Genomic DNA, 19873 nt, shown 5'->3' with positions numbered 1-19873 from the left:
TATCCATCTGAATGTTTAAAAGTCAGAATACGTTCAGAAATAGGCAAAAAAAAAAAAAAAAAAAAAAAAAAAAAACTTAGTGTATGACACTCCCTGGAAACAGAAACCAGACATGGTTTGTGAGAGCAGGATTTCTCAATTACACACAGCTGAGTTCAGGCCAACTGGTGTTCTTAATTAAAGGTGTGTCTTTGCTGGCGGTCTTCCAGTCTACCTACTTGGCACAGGTATGATCTTTGGGAAGCCTAGGAAAAAGCATTGATGGAGGAAGCTCTTTATCTTTACACAGGATGGTTTTATTCTGTGATTCTCTGACTTACAAGACTCAAGAGAGACTTTGGTAGGAGTAAAAGGTAAAACTTTGTGGAGAGCTCATAGGCACACAAAGACTGTGAATGAGAAAGCCACAAAGCTGTCATTTTAGTCAAAGTATCATTAATATTTGGATAGGAACATATCAATGATAAACAAGGCACGTCTGCTGCCCACAGTCTCAGAACTCTGGGTGCTAAGACAGGACAATTGGCTTTAGTTTGAGACCATCCCTGTCTCGGGGAAAAAAAGCAATATAAACAAAAGAATTAAAGTCTCAGGAAAATGACAGGCTAAAGCAGAAAATAACAAATATTTTTAATTAATAAAGCACATGGATTGATGGGAAGTTGGCAGGAACTTCTCAAATGTTAGGTGCCCAACATGAGACCAGTCAGTATTTCTAGTATATGTTGTAATACAGGCATATGATCTTAGTATTCAAGAGTTGGAGGCAGGAGGATAGAGTCTTGTCGTCTGACACATAGCAAACCTAAAAGCAGCCTGAGATTTATACAAGATTGTGTCTCAAAGGAAAAATGAAAAATGCTTTTAAAATCTGTATATGTATCCCTCTTTAAAAAAAAAATAAAGTGGTAAGAAAAAAAAGGAAAAATGAAATTGATACTGGAGAAAAAAATCTCCCTATATTCAATTAAGCTATCAACTTTCAGAGAATGATTAACTACTAAGGTTTGAATGTCCCAGCCATGCTGAAATTCTGAGATTTAATTGTTATGCCAACCATAGTAGAAGGTGAGACTTTTAAGGGTTTGTTAGGTCATGGGGAATGTGACTGAATTTACAGAACCCTGAGAATGGGTTACCTAAACGAACATGGCTTGGCTTGCTCACATGCCCACAAGCTTGCTTGTTTATCTGCATTTCACCATGAGATGGAAAAGAACAAAATCCTTCACTAGATACTAGCACCAAGGTCTTGGTTCTTCAAACTCAGTACTGTGAAAAACACGTTTTTGTTTTCTTTGCACATTACTTGGTAATATCAGACATTTTACATGAGGAGCAGAAAGACGACCAAGCCAGGGTGGGATCCAGTTTTTTGTTGGGGCAGTCAAAATACTTGAGAACAATAACTGAAAAGCAGAACGTCTTCTGGCTCACAATTTGGGGAGACTCACTCCATGCTCAGTTGGTGATTCCCATGGCCTCTACCTGTGACATGACAGTGCATTGCGACAGGAGCCTGAGGAGCAGCAAGGTTGAGGGGTGGGGGGAGGAGGAAGCAGGGAAGGAAGGAAGGAAAGAAGGAGGGAGGGAGGGAGGGAGGGAAGGAAGGAAGGAAGGAAGGAAGGAAGGAAGGAAGGAAGGAAGGAAGGAAGGAAGGAAGGATGAGTGGATGGGTGGAAAGGAAAGAATTCTGGGGAAAGTGAGAAAGACAAGTTAGAAACCAGTGTTGAAGGAACACATTTCAAGGCAAGCGTCTAAAGAAATGATTTTTGTTAAATTAATTTCTGTTCCCTATCCCTCATCACACACATCCCACCATCTCCAAGTAACACCATGAGCTGAGTATAAGCCACTGCATTAGAAAAACATCTATAGCAGATGGTGACTACCAAAGTCATGTTCATGGCAGATATGACACTTCTGTTGTCTTTTTTTCCTTGAAACAATGCTTTGAAGAAGAAATAAAAAGAAACAAATGAAGTTAGCATATTCTGACTCAGTCTGCATCAATGCACGAGGTGTCTCATTTTCAACACGCTGTCCTCCTAACACAGAGGAAGGTTAGAGTGCTGAGTAGTTTGGTAGGCAGAAGGCACACTGTGCAGAACTTCTTGAGAACTTTGGTGTTCCGGGAGAGGATGAAGTATCCACTGATCTACCTGGAACCTTCTAGTATGTTGGATAAGAGGATCCATATTGCTCCAGGAATACAGTCTAACTCCTATTACATTTATCACTCTGAGCTACAGCTCTGCTAGCCACTTCAGGAAGCCCCACAAGGGCTGGCCTGGCCTGGGCAGTGGGAACATGGCATTGGAACAGAGCTAGAATGTGTGCCCATTGCTAGTCCAGTTATAGTCAAGTTGACAAACAAGAATAGCCATTATAGGTAGCTTCCCAAATTGTAGCCATAAACCCCAAAGATGTCATCTGGATCTCATTTTGATCTTCCTTTGTTTCCTAGAAACTGACTAATTTACAGAGGGAGCCTGCCTCTCAGTGTTCTGCTGTACATGTGGTGATGACATGTTCCACTGGCAGGCCACCATCATGGTCTCAAATGACAGTCCTTACCAAGGAGGCATTTTCCTCCTGACCATCCTCCACAGCAAATGACTGTCTTTGCCAAAGTTCTTTGACATTGTTCCCAACACAGGAAAGCACAGAAGCAACAGGCTGTATTGTTCAGAATCTCACTCTAACTTTAACATTCTGGATTCCTGTTTTCTTGCCAGTAAACAAAGACTTCTGGAGCACAAAAAAAGGGGGGGGAGGTTGACAGTAAATATCTAATACAGACTTCCAAATAGCAAGGAAAAAGGGAGACTCAAGATTTCTAAAAGAAAAAAAATACATTATTTCACATTTTGTTTCATATACTTTCCAGAATCTGTGATATTATATCTGTGATATTCGTCTACTTTTTGGCCATGAAAGACTTCAAAGCAGAGAAGGTTGCATCTGACTCATAACATAAAGAGAGAGTTAGAGAACAAGTCTTTAATTCAGGGCAAACTAAGGAAAGACATCCCCAAAAAGACCTGAAATTTCATTTGCTAGAACCAAGGAAATTGAGGAGAGAGGGGTGTGCTTAACAGAGGCTTTGCTTCAGGTGAAAACACAGCAGACTATAAGCTAATAACTCATGAAGCAAACAGGTATTACATCATGTTTAGGTGCACTGGGGAAATTTGGACTCATGGAAACTTTGTGTTATTCACAAAGTCCAAGGTCAAACCCCTAAGAGATAGTAGAGTTAAAAATCCAAGCACCGTTCTGATCTACTTTAAAACCTTTATTCTTTTACATCAAAGTGGCCAATAGTGAGAAAGCTGAACTGTTTGGGAAGCCATAAGGATGGAGCAAAGATGTTTCTTACAATGCTGCTTCAGAACAAATCAGTGTCATTTAAAAACTATCACCAAATACAAATTCTCACAACATGAAAAATTAATCTTTTCTGGTAACTATCAAAGATGAAAATTATCATGGAATTTCACAATTTAATATGAGTAATAGTGACTTGCAGACATACACTGGGTAGGTCATATTAGAATGAGCTAGGTTCTGTTGTCATGTATGGAAATTGTATCAGAGCCGGCTGCTGTTTTATTTTGCTCCACTGGACATACTCATGGGCTTAGAAAATACAAAAGAACATGATTTCTAGCATGTTAGTATGACTTATAAACCAGCTCATGACATGTCAACTCAGGAGTTTTCTAATTATAAAGAATGAGACAATCGTCTAAGATCACTCAACACCATACCTTGTTTTGTCATGGTTTCATGCTTTTAAAGAAATTATTCAGTTACTTTCAAACAGGCAATGTGATTAAGATTAAAACATATATATATATTTTCCCTTAAATGACTAGATGTATGTTTTAAATAAGCTTTGCCTGAACAGATGTAGAAAAATTATCTGGGAAAGATATTTCAGCATTTCTCTAACCATCGTCCCCAAAACTCTACATCTTAGAAATACTCTTTTAAAAGGATTCTCTGGAGAACATTGCAGAATTCTGACTATTGCACACATGTTAAGAATTCAATAACATTTACATAATAAAAATGTGTTTAAATTGTGTATTTTAAGTCCTATGAAGACACTTATTTACTGCTAGAAATTTATTCTGGAAAAGAATTTTTAACATTATTATAAGCACATGAACTCTAAGGACCTTAGATTAAATATGTCAATTTCCCTTGGGAATCCAAAATATTAACTACCAATATTAGTCCTCAGTGAGTATCCCTTCCATGGACTTAAAAACCTGCATCCTATAAGTACAATAAATACAATGTAAAAACTCTTTAAGAGGGAAAGGAGGTGCCAAAACATTTTATCTCTGCTTTCTGCTTCTCAGCTCAACTTTTAGCTAGGAGCAAAAAACTATGAGGAAGGAGTGTTGGACTCTGAGAGTTGTCAAACATACATTTACCTACTTGTTCTGTTCCAGATCCTCATCAATACAAGAATTATTTTTTCATCAGCCTTTATCTTCAACTTCAAAAGAGAGTTTCTCTCCATGTTGGTACCTGGAACCACTGTTTCATCCCCCGAGAAGATAAATGCTGTGACTTGTTAATGGTTTCCAGCTGAAACTTGTACTGATTTTGTTCAAACCCTTTTTAAACTGAAAATATCTTCATCATTCACAGATACCACTGAACTCATGACGTGAAAAGAGATTACCTAATTATAAGATGGATTTCACCTTATCTCTATGACAAGCATAATTATTATAAATGTTTAGCATCAAAATGTAAGATTATTGTTCCCAATTTCAATTGGTCAAATTCTTAACCTGGTCCTAGTGCTCACAATTCTTCATTTAGAAAGACTCTTCATTCTTGTTCCCAAACATCTGTGTTTTGAGAAAATCTGCTAGTCAATCAATGCCAAGGACCACAGCATCATTACAAATTGAAAAGACAATTTGATTTTCTCTTTTTGTTTGTTTGTTTTGGGGAGTTTTGTTTTTATTGGATATTTTCTGAATTTACATTTCAAATGACATCCTCTTTCTCCCTACACCCATCACCCCTCCCCTTTAACTTATTTTCATGAAGGTGCTCTCTCTCCCAACCACCTTCTCCACCTTAGTACCTTGGCATTTCTCTACACTGGGAAAATGAGCCTTTACTGTACCAAAGGCCTCTTCTCCCATTGATGCCACAGAATGCTATCCTCTGCTGTATATGCAACTGGAGCTATGGGTCTCTCCATGTGTGCTCACAGGTTGGTAGTTTAGTCTCAGGGAGCTCTGGAGGGTTTGGTTGGTTAATAATGTTGTTCTTCCCATGGGGTTGCAGACCCTTTCTGTTCCTTCAGTCCTTTCTCTAGCTCCTTCATTGGGGATGCCATGTTCAGTCTGATGGTTAGCTACAAGCATCCTAAACTATATCTGTATGACTCTGGCAGAGCCTCCAATGAGGCATCCATATCTGTCTCTTGCCCAGTAAGCACTTCTTGGCAACATCAATAGTGTTTGGTTCTGGTGGCTGTGCATGGGGTGGGTCCCCAGCTGAGTCAGTCTCTGAATGATCTTTTCTTCAATCTCTGCTCCTCTATTTGTCCCTGTATTTCTTCCTGTGAATGCTTTCTTCTACCTTCTAAGAAGGACTGAGGCATCCACCTTCTGGCCTTTCTTCTTTTTGAGCTTCATAAGATCTGTGAATTGTTTCTTGGTTATTCAGAGCTTTCTGGGGCTAGTATCTGCTTATCAGTGAGTGCATACCATGTGTGTTCTTTTGTAACTGGGTTGCCTCACTCAGGATGATTGCTTCTACTTCCATCCATTTGCCTAGGAATTTCATAAAGTCATTGTTTTTAAGAGCTGAGTAGTACTCCACGAATACTGAATGGCTGAGAAGCACCTGAAGAAATGTTAAACATCCCTAGTCATCAAGAAAATGCAAATCAAAACAACCCTGAGATTCGACCTTACACCAGTCAGAATGGCTATGATAATTTGATTTTCCATCAAAACTTTTCAGTTTGTTCTGTCATCCATTATTATGAACCAATTTCTATGCTGTGTAAAGTGTAGTCGGTAAGCTAATGTTGAAGTAAACACTCCAATTGTAACACAATACCTATCCTTTCAGAACATAAATTAATCACTTTAAGTATATGATCTGTACTTATTCTCTGAGAGGAAAGAAACAATATTGAGAATTCTACAACCCAGTATAGTTTTAATATGCAAAGTGTTCTAAAAGATAGCAATCAAAATGATACATGAATTTTATTTATGTGAAAATATAAATGGAGCAGAAATTACATAAGAGAAACTTGCTGAGAGAGGAAGGTTTCTGCTTTGTTTTGTTTTGTTTTGTTTGTAACTCCTCTGATGGTCCACAGACTGTGGAAATGCGGACATCGTGCCTAAAGACTAATTTAAGAGGGCTCCTGGGTCATTGATAATGAGAAAGTGCACAGAGCAGAACAGAAGCTGTGCCCTGCAAAAATATCAGAAGGACTACAAATATGAGCAGAACATAGCTCAGGGATGTAAAACTGGTGAACAGTTAGGAAGAGACTTTTACAGCTGGTTATGCTTGTGTTAGAGGAGATAAAGCTCCCTAAGCAGCGATCAGCACCCTCTCCTCTCCATCTTGCAGAACTGTCTTTCATTCTTTGAGGTAGAGTCTGCACTGCTGTTCTCTTACCATCTCTTTCTACCATGGTAAAATCTGTTGGAAACATTGATATTTGGATGGTGGTCTGGTTGTGCTGTACTGCGGCATCTGAAACATGAGCAGATGCATTATGAGCACTTTAAAACATATACGTTAATCTTAATGACAAGCAGCAGCCCTCTATATTCTCAATAGTCCATGATGCTGTCCAATAAACACATGGTATGAGGTAGGTGTGTAATTTAAAGTTTCTAACAAGATAGATCGTGTTATAAAGAAAAAAGAAACAGAATTTATCTTAACGGCATTTCATAGTCTTACCCAATATATCAAAAGGGGCTGTTTTATTAAATGATGACAAAGATCCTACAAAAAAATGTGGTTTCCACTTATGACAAAAATCCACCCAACTGCTTTGTGTGCACAGGTAGGTAGTTCATGTATTGATCAACATAAGAATTTACAAAAAAAAAAAAAAAAAAAAAAAAAAAAAAGACAGCACAAAGGAAAAATTTGTGTTGGGGTCAATTCAGGTAACTTCACTTTTACTAAACGTGATGCCATTGAATATGCATTGGCCATATCCACTTCTTGGCACTCAACTACTGAGGCCAATAGGAAGCAGATACAACAGGTGATTCAGGGCAGGAGGTCAACAACACCAAAAAAAATTATAGCTGGAAAAATGGCTCAGTGGACAAAGTGCTAATTGTGTAAGCATATGGATCTGAGTTTGAATCTCCAGAACCAACGTAAAACCTACATAGCTAGATAATCTCTGGATCCCTATGAACAGATGAGGGGCAGTGCTAAGAGCATCCCTGGATTATAGGTTAGCTACCATAGAGTATGCAGCATCAAAAAAGACTAAAACTAAGTCTGTCCTCTGACCTTCACATATGCACTGTGGCACTTGCACACCTGTGTGCATGCATATATACATACATACATGTATACCTATATACATACATACATACACACAATGAACATGTAAACACACACATACATGTATACATGCTAATATAATGTATAAATAAAAATAACCCCTTCCTTATGACTCAGAAATTTAAATTTTAGAATAAATTTCATTTATTTATATCCTTTCTAATAAGTCAGTCAAAGATAAATCAAAACACAATTTTAAATGTCTAAAAGTTGTCATAATGTTCAAATATTTTGACAAGATAAGAAAGCATTTTAATAAAAGCTGAAGCAAAGTAGTTAACAACATTTAGCCAATTCTGTGACAATCGAAGATCCTAAGAATTAGAATGACAAGTAGAGAGCTTCATTCGGATACATACAAACAGTGTATTCCTTTATTGAAGAGACTTTAATTAGTGTATGTTGTATAGCCAAAGCTTTCTCATCTCTGGAGACAGGGAGAAACAAGGTATAAAATTTTGTGCTACCGCCCAAGCAAAGCAGGCTCGTGGGCCAGTGACAACCAGAAATTGAGAGGTTTTTGGAACCCAGGAGGTCACAGACTGCTGTTCCGCAGCTGTTATCATACCAAAGAATGAATATATTAAATTGCACCACAAATGATATGGATATTGTTTGGACTACCATGAGAAAAAGAGAAAGAAAGGAGGTCAGGAGGCCCATGAACATTCAAAAAAAGCAAAAAAAAAAAAAAAAGATTGGCCTGAAAGCTAAGCTCTACCATAAACAGCGCCACACTGAGAAAATACAAACAAAAAAGACTATTAAGATGCATGAAAAGAGAAACACCAAGCAGAAGAGTGATGAAGAGACTCCACAGGAAGCAGTCCCTGCCTATCTGCTGGACAGAGAGGGGCATTTGAGAGCAAAAGTACTTTCCAACATGATTGAGCAGAAACAAAAAGAAAAGGCGGGAAAATGGAGGTCCCTCTACCCAAAGTTCATGCCCAAGGAGAAACAGAAGTATTGAAAGTTATTCGAACAGGAAAAAGAAAAAGGCATGGAAGAGGATGGTTACTAAAGTCTGCTTTTTTGGTGATGGTTTTACAAAAAAAACACCTAAATATGAAAGGTTCATTAGGCCAATGTATCTACGTTTCAAAAAAAGCCCATGTCACACACCCTGAGCTGAAAGCTACCTTCCATCTGCCTATACTTGGTGTGAAAAAGAATCCATCATCCCCATTGTATACAACCCTGGGTGTCATCACCAAAGGTACAGTTACTGAAGTGAATGTGATCGAGTTGGGCCTTGTGACATGAGGAGGCAAAGTGATCTGGGGAAAGTACGCCCAAGTTACCAACAGTCCTGAAAACGATGGGTGCATAAATGCAGTCCTGCTGGTTTGACAGTGGCGTCACACAAGTCATTCCACTCACTAGCAAAGACTACACAGGAAAACACAGTCACTGTGATCTTTCTGAACTACCAAGCAGCCTTATACCATGTGCAGTTATCAAGTGTTTATTAAATTGTAAAGGAAAATAAAACTCTGCCCAATTAAAAAAAATAATTGTGCTACCAGTCCTAGGGCAAATTTTCTTGAGCAGATGCATACATTCATTTGTGAATGGCTTTGATAGAAGTTTCCTTCTTCCTACCACAACCAATGTGTTCTATACTTTACTATTTTAAGAGAGCATATTTAACCATAGACTGCAGGCATTAAGGAATCCAGGAGATTTGCTTGTCTCTGAATCTACTTCAGTACATAGAAGAATGCTCTCGGCATTATTTAATAATAATATTAGGTATAATAACTTGGAATTGCTTTGATTTGAGCTTAATTGAGTTGATAAAAATTCTAGCTCAACACAGGGTTTTCTCTATTAAATGTCAATACAAAAAACCAAACACATCAAAACATTATAAGCAAAACTATTAACCATTATCTGTTTTCAATACATGCATGTTTTCAATGCATGTATTTTCAATAAAATATTAAGTCAAATACAGTAATATCTCAGCAGAATTATATACCACTGCTAAGTAGAATTTATTGTAGAAATGTAATAGCCTTTCAATCTGTGATAACCAATTTATAAATCATCTGAACATAATTAAAAAGGATAATTTATAGGATTTTTGTCAATTAGTTTACAATTGTTATATTTTTACTTTCATTGCCATTTTATGCTAAAAACACTTAGTAAACAAAGAATAAATAGAAATGTTCTTACCTAATAAAAACTAACAAAACAAAATATAGAGACAAAAGTATGTCAAAGGGCATGGGACATCCCCCAGTGTACCAAAAATGAAACAACTATGACAGAAAAATGGTACACCATTGGATTATAATCCAGAGGATTAAAAATGTATAGTTTCATCATAATACACATAATTGAGTCAATTAATAAGCAGAGATGATATAAAACTCTTATACAATCCAATTCCAATATAATATTTACATATGCCATTCTGAGGGAGGTTTACTCTAAGTATCAGTTTCACATAGTAATTTTCTTCCCAAAAAATACAATATGGAAAGGCAATGGGAGGGTAAAAAGAACAATAGAAAAATGACAATTTTTATGGTAGTCAAGTGGCCAAAGCCAATATTCATAAGCTGTGTAGTTTTCATATGCCCACAATAGTTTGTAATAAAAACTATATTGTACCTCTGTGATCACCTTTTCAAAGACTGTACTTCCAATCTAACACCACCACAAACAACATTACAATCATTTGGGAGGGATAGTGTACAATATGTAACAGACCTTGTTAAAGATCCAGTAAGGTAACCAAAAATGAAAAATGTTAAGAAGTCAAAACCTAGAAGAGGCTTAGGAAACATGACACTAAAACAAACAATGTGAAGGAAGTGTGTGGTCAATTTTAACTCTTGTGGTTTTAGTAAATACTGTATGCTGTATGTCTCTAACCTAGATGTCTTACCTGAACTTAAGAGAATGTTAACACCTAACTTACACTGATATTTCTGCAGCCTCATTTACATATAAAACAGCAAATTACAGAGTGTCCTCTTTGCTTTCTTCCAAACTCTTAGCCTTCTATTGTAGTCAGTCTATAGTACCATCTCTGTCTACTCAAGACAACACTGTAGCTATTGTAATTAATTCTATCCTCACTTCCAACATGTGTGTTTGTCGCCCAAATTATTTTACATATAAGTCTTTCATAATTTTGGCACTACACAATGTTCCTAACAATATTTAAAGCAATGACTTGCATTCAAAAATATTTGATAGATGGATTTATTGTAGAAAGGTGAACATGTGGTGCATGTAACAGAGAAAAACGTTGAAAAACATGAAATCTAAGTGAAGATATGTGAAATCAATTAATACTCTGGATGGAGCGTTTATGGACTGAGTGTCGTTATATTCACATATTATCTTCAGTGTAAATGTGGTGGTTTGGAAAAGAACCTCGCCCTGTAGGCTTTGACACTTTCATACCTGGCTCCTGACTGATAAACTACTTGGAAGGCATTAGGAGGTGTAGCCTTTTAGGAGTTGCTCTGTCGCTGGAAGTGTGCTTTGGGGTTTCAGAAGCCCACATTAGGATCAACTTTTCTCTCTGTCTATATCTTGAAGATCAGAATGTAAGCATCCCGGAACTGCTCCAATGCCATGCCTATCGGCTTCCTGCCATGATAATTATGGATAAATGTTTCAGTGGTGTTACAAAGGTTACTGCAACAGACTAACCCTCTGAAACTGTGAGCAATCCCCAACTTTCTTTTCTAAGAATTGCCTTGGTCATGGTATCTGTTAACAGAAACAGAGCAGTAGCAAAGGCAATAACATTAGTTTATGTGAGTATAAACACTTCATAAAGAATATACACAGCATCTCACGTTTAAAATGAGCATTTTTCAAGTGAGTTTTATTATTTTGGGGTGTAATGTTCACTAATTGGGACAGTGAGAGACTGAAACTGCTTACTTAGACTTTCTAAATAGTGTCACCAGTAAGGAACCAAGTTTTTAAAAATATGGGACTGTCCAAGATGTTTTATTTGAACTCAAACAATAGTGGTGGTATTTTTGTATGGTGCCCCCAACCTCACAATTTTTTTAAATTTCTTCAGTATATCTGGAATATTCTTAATTTTGAGTTAGTAAATTAGATGAATGTAAATTAGTGGCTTTTTTAACTCATATGTGACCATGACATTCTAATACAGCCTCACTTCTCATCCCTTTGCCTTTTTGTCTGTCTCATCAATATTTCAAGCTCATCAATACATTATAGTCAACATAGCATGATACTGGTGGTCCCTTTACAAAGAAATGAGGAATTTTCTTAAAATGTGCTAGAAAAAGTAACTTTTTATCCTACTACAAATTCAAAACATACACCTTTTCTTATTCTCTTTGGATCTCTGTTCACTTATGGTCAGACTGTCATAATACAGCATCACAGTGTAGGTAATTTGGACAACAAAAACACACTTCTTCACAATTCAGGGAGATAGAAGTCCGAAAGCATCAATTCGACAGGCTTGCTTTCTCCTGACTCCTTTTTCACAGGTAAAATGTCGATCAACTTTTGATGAATTCTAACATATTATCCATTTATACGCGTATGCATTACCTCTCTGTAAGTACAGTCACTTTCAGGGCCTATGGGGACCATAGTCAAAACATAGGCATTTTGAAAAGTATAATCCAATAAAGAACAGAATCAAAACTTTCTAATTACCTTAAAATGTCTTGATTTCTTTTTCTATAAACCTTTCCTCTATTCCCAATGGGCTATTTGTATCTAAACCAATGGTTAGGGTTTTACTGCTGTGAACAGACACCAGGAACAAGGCAATTCTTATAAGGACAACATTTAATCGGGGCTGGCTTACAGGTTCAGAGGGTCAGTCCAGTATCATTAAGGTGAGTGCATGGGAGTATCCAGGCAGACATGGTGCAGGAGGAACTGAGAGTTCTCCATCTTCATCTGAAGGCTGCTAGAACACTGGTTTCCAGGCAGCCAGGATAAGGGTCTGAAAGACAACACCCACAGTGACACACCTACTCCAACAAAATCACACCTCCTAATAGTGACACCCCCCCCCCCGGGCTGAGAATATACAAACCATCACAGTTGTTATTCATAACTATAATTTTGCTACTATTATGAATTCTAAGTACTTGCTATAATGATAACTAATAATTTTGATGCCATTATGAACTGTAAATACTTGCTCTGTAGCCCCAAGGGGTCATGGCTAACAGTTTTAAAACCCCTAATATAGACTATTCTTAAGGCATGCTAACCCACCTCTTCAGCACATTACTCTCCTGCCAGAACTGTATTTCCCATGATTAGCACCAATAAATCTACAGTAACTCAGAAGCCTATTCTTTTTTTAAACTTACCACCTTTTAAGCAATTTCCTCACCTCTTTGTAAAGGCACCATCAGTATTATGCCCCATGAGGTCTCTGTGGAATATTTAATGTCCCAAACCATATTGTCTACATAGAGAGTAAAGTACAACTGGTGAGCCACAGAGCCAGCTCATCCCTATTTTAGATTTTAAATTAATTTCCTTGTATTTCTTTCATATCTGTGTATGTGGGATTACACCTGTATGTGCATGATGTATGCGGGGAAGCCAGAGGATAACTGGTGAGAGTTGGTTCTGCTACCATGTGGGTCACAGGAATCAAACTCCAGTTGTTAGGCTAGGAGCGGACACCTTTACCCACTGACACATTTTGCTAACCCTCAGTATCATTTCAGACAGTAAAGAATAGAATGATAGTTTAATGACATAGAAATATGCACACATGGTATCTGTGAGTGCAGAATCTGAATGCTCTATTCATTTTGCTATCCCTGCACTTTCTGTCTTTTGCCTCTCTTTGAATATTCTATAGGTAGCCAGATAACCACATGCGACTGTAAATTGCATCTATTTCCTGAGACAGTAATTGAATTCTGCTCACAGAAGTTGCTATTTTCTAAAATCTTTTCTTTTAAGTGCTGAATGACAGGTGGGTTCAGAACCTTGTCACCACGTGCACAGCATCATGACAGCAGTCAAGGCAGTAAGAACTCGACATCTCTTGGCATTCATTAGCTTCCCAGGCCTCGTAAGCCTTCATTACTGTGCAATTTTTAATTTAATAGTGAATAGACCTAGATGATTAATCATGTACAAGTGACGCTGTGAGTACTTGAAAAGGTTTTTGTTACATACAAATAACCCAAGATGCCACAAACCAATGAACATAATAAAGACGTATGTGTAAAAATCTCTCTGAACACAGGATGAGATGTGCACTACAGCATAGTCTTACCAGGTTGGGAGATCCTTTGTTTTCAACACAACGTGAGTTTAATCCTGGGCCAAGAGAGCATCTTCATAATGAACAGTAACTGTTTTATATATTTTAATATCAAGTCTAAAGTTAAAATAGTTCATATGTTTTAGTTAATTTTGGCTGACATAACAAAATATGGGTGACCTAAACACCCCCCCACACACACACACCTGCATAGTTTTCAAAGGTCAGAAGTACCAAATAAAGCAAATATGATGCTTGATGAAGAACATTTCTGGGTTCATGCAACTTTAACATGGCAACCCTTCAAGATATCCATTTGTCCATCTCATGAATACAAGCTTTGGTATTCTAGAGGTAAAAGGAACACAATAGATTCTTGCAGAAACCAGTTGTCCCTGGTATATGTGAATGGTGGTGATGTGAAATGTTCATATGGTGATAGTAACTGTGATCACTTGGACTGATAAAAAGAGGACAAGGACTAGGCATTTCTATAAGTTTAAAAACTCGGCTTAATTAACCTGACCTTAAACGATCCATCATTGTCATAAAATTAGGCAAGAAGAAATCTCACAAGGGCTTCCAAAGTGGGAATTTTAAATAAGGTTACATCACTTGTCAAACTCTTCTACAGTACACTTTTATTCATTAGTCCAAGCAGGCCAGCCCTCTGCCCTAAACTCAGGAAGCCTGGCACTTTCAAGTGTTATCTTTAAATGTAATTCCATCTCTCACTCCCAGTATACAGTGTTGTGTTGTCTGATCGTGAATGGTGCTTCAGTTATTTCTTGGGTACACACTTCTTTTATCTGCCCCCAAGAAAGTGAGATCCGTAAAATGTCTTTAAAAGATCTGAGACTGTATCCTTAGGATTGCTCTTGATTTCCAACATGCCCCAGCTCTGAAAGCATATGCTGGCAAACAGATCACTCTCACTGGTAAGAGCAATGGTGGAATTTTCTTTTTTTTCCCAAATTTTGCTTTATTGTACAGTGGTGGTCAACCATCTACTGTGAGGGAAAAAAGTGCATATGACAAGATATGCATATGAGAGATACACTAATCTATGAGCATAGCAACAAGTCATTAAGAATTATTTTATTTCCAGTTCTACATAGTAGAATAATAATAGGAGGCTTTCCTTTAGCACCTATGACCTATCTGGCCATAGATTCTTGGTTTTGTTAAAAGTACCAACTATTGATTCCACTTTGTAGAGTGGGCCATAAATGTATTCATATAGGGGTTGGTTAACCCAAAACATCTGCACCAGTATTGTATTACTGGATCTCTCCTGCCTAGAAGGTTGTTACTGTATATTCAGGGCTCATGGCTACATGAGATTGGTGATCACTTTTCTCTTCAAGTATATGCCTTGCATCTTCCATCTCTATAAAAACTAACTAGAAAGAATAAAGCTTCCAGATCAATAGCCATGTGACTTCTCCCTATTCTTTGACTCAACTATATGATGTCTTCAACAGCAGCCTTTCCATCAAGCTCTGGAGAATAATCAAGAACAATGGCAATTCTATAATATTTTAGCATCTACGAAATATGATTGGCTAATACATATAAAGAGGTAACCCATATCTGGTACTTGATTTTTTATTCAGTACCATATGGTGTCTATTTGGTGTGTTGTCCCCATATAGTAGCATAATTTTATTTTAATTCTTTTTATGTAAGTACATATTATAGAAAGCTTCTAATGTGAAAGATTACCACAAGGCTGTTCTAAAAGGCGTTTTAATAAGGTCAATTGGTTAAAATTTTGAATATACAAAGAGTTGAACTGTCTGATTGACATTACATGAGTTCAGAGACTCATTTTGACATTGTTTTCAATTGCTATATGTACTGAACTGAATTCTTATAGTTCCACATATTGTGTTAAAATCATGTGGTTTGGAAATCTAGTTGTGTCCTAACATCCAGTTGAATGTCACTGAACTTATCTTTAAAAACAAAACTTGAGAGTAAAAGCTATTCTTAAGAGTTTTGAAAAAATTCCAATTCATGTGTATATTTGCCTTTATTGAAGTATTTATGAGAATGGCATTATTAACATACATATATATGTACATACATATATCAATATAGTCAACATAAAGTTGATTGACATAATTTTATGATTTTTGATTAATATTTCCAGGCATTTTGTCAAGGTACCAAGCTATTTCCTAGCTCCAAGTTTTATCCTAACTTGATAACCTATGATTCAAAATAAAGAGCTGGTAAAGTTGATTTTGTGAGAGCTATGAAACTCAGCAAGGTCCCCTTGGGACATCAGCTGACTCAGAAAGAATCTAGACTGTAACCTGAACCTTTAATAACATACAAGCAATTCAAAAACATTACTTCTAAGTCATACATCATATAGATAGACATCTCACCAGCCTCATTCCACTGCCTGAACAATTCCAGTATTCTCCCTGGTCTTCTAAATTGTTAAACTTTATTTTTCTGCTCCCATTAAATTTTAATTTTATATCTGATATAAATGAAAGAATGGTATCCAGAAGAAACTAGGTATCTATGAAACCAAGGTCAGTCAATAGTCCCAAGAAAATCCTATTGTGTTTCTTCTTTAACGATAGAGATAGCTTAGGGGTGTGTGTGTGTGTGTGTGTGTGTGTGTGTGTGTGTGTGTTTAGGAAATGTAAAGCATACTGTCTGTATTTACAATGAATTGAATATAAAGGAAATAATGTCATATTCCACTTTTTCTTCCTCACAATGAGGACATAAAACTTTATAAGGAGCCCAGAGAGTTGTAAGACATGAGAACATGTTGAACTATTCCAAATCATTATCCAGATGTGAATTTTAAAAATAATTATTCCTGTGTGATTGCTTTTCTACTTCAAAACTCTATGGAGTATCATTTTGATTTGAGAACTGAATTGTTCCCTTGTTTAGCGTTCATAAACCTACAGGTAGGTGTGTGGTTCATCCTGATATGGGAATGTGGTCTTCATCTCAGGACATGATATAAAATTTGATACAAAGATCACAATTGCTGTATTAATTACAAGATGTGAATATTAAAGGTGTTTCATTTTTATTTTTGACCCTTACCACTCATATAAATTAATGTGGAAAAAATGTTATTCTAGCAGTTTGATTATGAAACACTGGAATTTGAATTTAAGTGAAATTCATTTTTCATGAGGCATCTGTTTAGTTTCATTAATGTTTTTGTAAGCTTTTTTGGTAGCTGAAAACCTACCCTAAAACAGATTAAAATCTTATTTATATCCAAGATTATGGTCAATGTTTAGATTAATTATTAATTAATTATCATGGCAGTTATTGGGAATTATCTCAGTCAATGGGATGTAAAGGATTTAATCCTAGAAGATACTAAGATCCCTTGCCTATTGTTATGGAGTTAGACTTAATGAAAAGACCTACTCTCTTACAAGAACAAAAAATCTTAAGCAGCAATTTTGAAGAAATCTGGTGTATATTGTGAATATATACATTCTTACATGCAGGTCTCATTACTTAATATGTCACATAAGAATAAATTATACCAGATAATTTCCTAGTGATATTTTTCATCCCTGTAACTTTAGCATTCTGGAAGTTGAAACAGACAAATAATCATGAGTTCAAGCCCAGCCTGGGCTATAGAGTTAGATCCTGTCTCAGAATCAACAGCAAAAAAAAAAAAAAAAAAAAAAAAAAAAAAATGAACAAATTGAAAAAGATTGAACCACAAGTGACAAAGCGCCTGAGACTGCTTGAACAAAAGAGAATGTGTCTCCAATAAAAAGTCCCAAAGACCCTAGCCTAGCACTGGAATAACTGTTGTTGAAGTATCACGGAGACCCAGATCACTTCTACTGTGTGCCACCATTTTAATAGTGTTGACTTTCATCTTTATGCCTCTCACCACATGGGCAAGCACCCAGCTCATCAACACAGAAAGTACAAGAAGAAAAAGCAATACTGTGTGATTTGTCCTTCCATCAAGAAAGATAAAGCTTTCTCTAACACCCTATAAAATATGTAATATAACCTCATTATTTAGATTAACTTTAAAAACTCTTTGACTATAATAGATAAATATACAACCCTATCTACAAAGAAGCTAGGAAAGAGAATAGCTATCTGGAAATATTGCTGTGTCTTTTGAATTTTAAGCTTTGTTAACAAGAAGAGGAAAGCAGATATTTGGTAAGTAGTAAATAGTATTGGCCATGGTGAGAAAGAAATTAGGGAAAAGATACCCTTCACAATAGTCATAAATAATATGAAATACCTTGGTGTGACCCTAACCAAGCAAGTGAAGGATTTATACAACAAGACCTTCAAGTCTCTGAAGAAGGAAATTGAAAAAAAGATCTCAGAAGATAAAAATATGTCCTGTGCTCATGGATTGGAAGGATCAACATAGAAAAATGGCAATCTTGCCTAAAGCAAGCTACAGGTTCAGTGCAATCCCCATCAAAATTCCAACTCAATTCTTCATAGAGTTAGTAAGAGAAATTTGCAAATTCATTTGGAATAATAAAAACCACAGGATAACAAATACTATTCTCAACAATAAAAAAGCTTCTGGGGGAAATCACCACTCCTGACATCAAGCTGTACTAAAGATTAATTGTGATTTAAAAAAAAATAAACTACACAGTATTGGTCAGAGACAGGCAGGTAGATCAGTGGAAAAAAATTGACGACTCAAAAATTAACACTCACACATATTGTCACCTGATCTTTGACAAAGAATCTGAAAGCATTCAATGGATAAAGGATAGCCTCTTTAACAAATGCTGTTGGTTCAACTGACAACATGTAGAGGAATGCATATAGATCCTTTCTTATCTCCTTGTGCAAAGTTCAAGTATAAGTGTATCAAGGACCTCCACATATAATCAGGTACACTGAAAATAATGAAACAGAAAGTGAGGAATATTTTAGAACACATAGGCACAAGGAAATTTTTCCTGAACTAATGGTTTATGCTCTAAGGTCAAGAATCAACAAATGGGACCTCATGAAATTGCAAAGCCTTTGTAAGGTAAAATGAACAAAGGGCAACGAACAGATTGCAAAAAAGATTTTTAACAATCCTACATCTGATAGAGGGCTAGTATCCAATATATACAAGGAATTCAAGAAGCTATACCCTAGAGAATCAAAGAATCCTACTTAAAAAATGGGGTACAGAGCTCCACAGAGACTTCTCAACGAAGGAATATTGAATGGCTTAGAAGCACCCACAAAAATACTCAGCATCTCTAGTCATCAGGGATATGCAAATCAAAACAACCTTGAGATTCCACCTCACACCAGTCAGAATGACTAAGATCAAAATGTCAGTTGACAGCAGATGCTGTTGAGAATGTGGAGAAATAGGAATACTCCTCCACTGTTGGTGGGACTGTAAACTGGTACAACCACTCAAAATCAATCTAGTGTTTCCTCAGAAAATTGGACCCAATGACCCAGCTATACCACTCTTGGGCATATACCTAAAAGATGTTCATAGCAGCCTTATTTATATTAACTAGAAGCTGGAAAGTACCCAGATGTCCATCAACAGAGGAATTAATACAGAAATTATGGTACACTTATACAATGGAGTACTACTAAGCTATTAAAAACAATGACTTCATGACATTCCTAGGCAAATGGATGGAACTTGAAGCTATCATCCTAAGTGAGGTAACCCAGTAACAAAAGAACACTCAAAGTATGTACTAACTAATAAGCAGATATTAGCCCAAAAACCTCAGAATTCCCAAGAAACAATTCACAGAAATTGTGAAGATCTAAGAGAAGGCCAGAATTTGGATGTCTCAGTTCTTCTTAGAAGAGAGAACAAAGGGAAGAAATAATGGGACAAATCAAGGAGCAGGGATTGGAGAAAAGATCATCCTGAGACTGCCTCACCTTGGGATCCATCCTATATGCAGCCATTAAACCCAAGTACTATTGCTGATGCCAAGTAGTACTTACTGGTCGGAACTTGACATAGATGCCTCATTAGAGGCTCTGCCAGAGCCATAC

The 19873-nt window shown here is 36.6% G+C and overlaps 1 pseudogene across 1 annotated transcript; it reads left to right on the top strand.

The window, feature by feature from the left end:
• Positions 1–1477: 1477 nt before the first annotated feature.
• LOC308422604 (ribosome biogenesis protein NSA2 homolog) lies at positions 1478–8946 on the top strand (annotated as a pseudogene). The gene is made up of 2 exons: positions 1478–1534; positions 8128–8946. The product of its transcript is annotated as a ribosome biogenesis protein NSA2 homolog (transcript).
• Positions 8947–19873: the final 10927 nt, after the last annotated feature.

Source organism: Micromys minutus (assembly GCF_963924665.1).
Source record: "Micromys minutus genome assembly, chromosome: 7".
Taxonomy (NCBI): Eukaryota; Metazoa; Chordata; class Mammalia; order Rodentia; family Muridae; genus Micromys; species Micromys minutus.
Note: the sequence above shows the minus strand (reverse complement) of the source record. Positions and strands in the feature narration are given on the sequence as shown.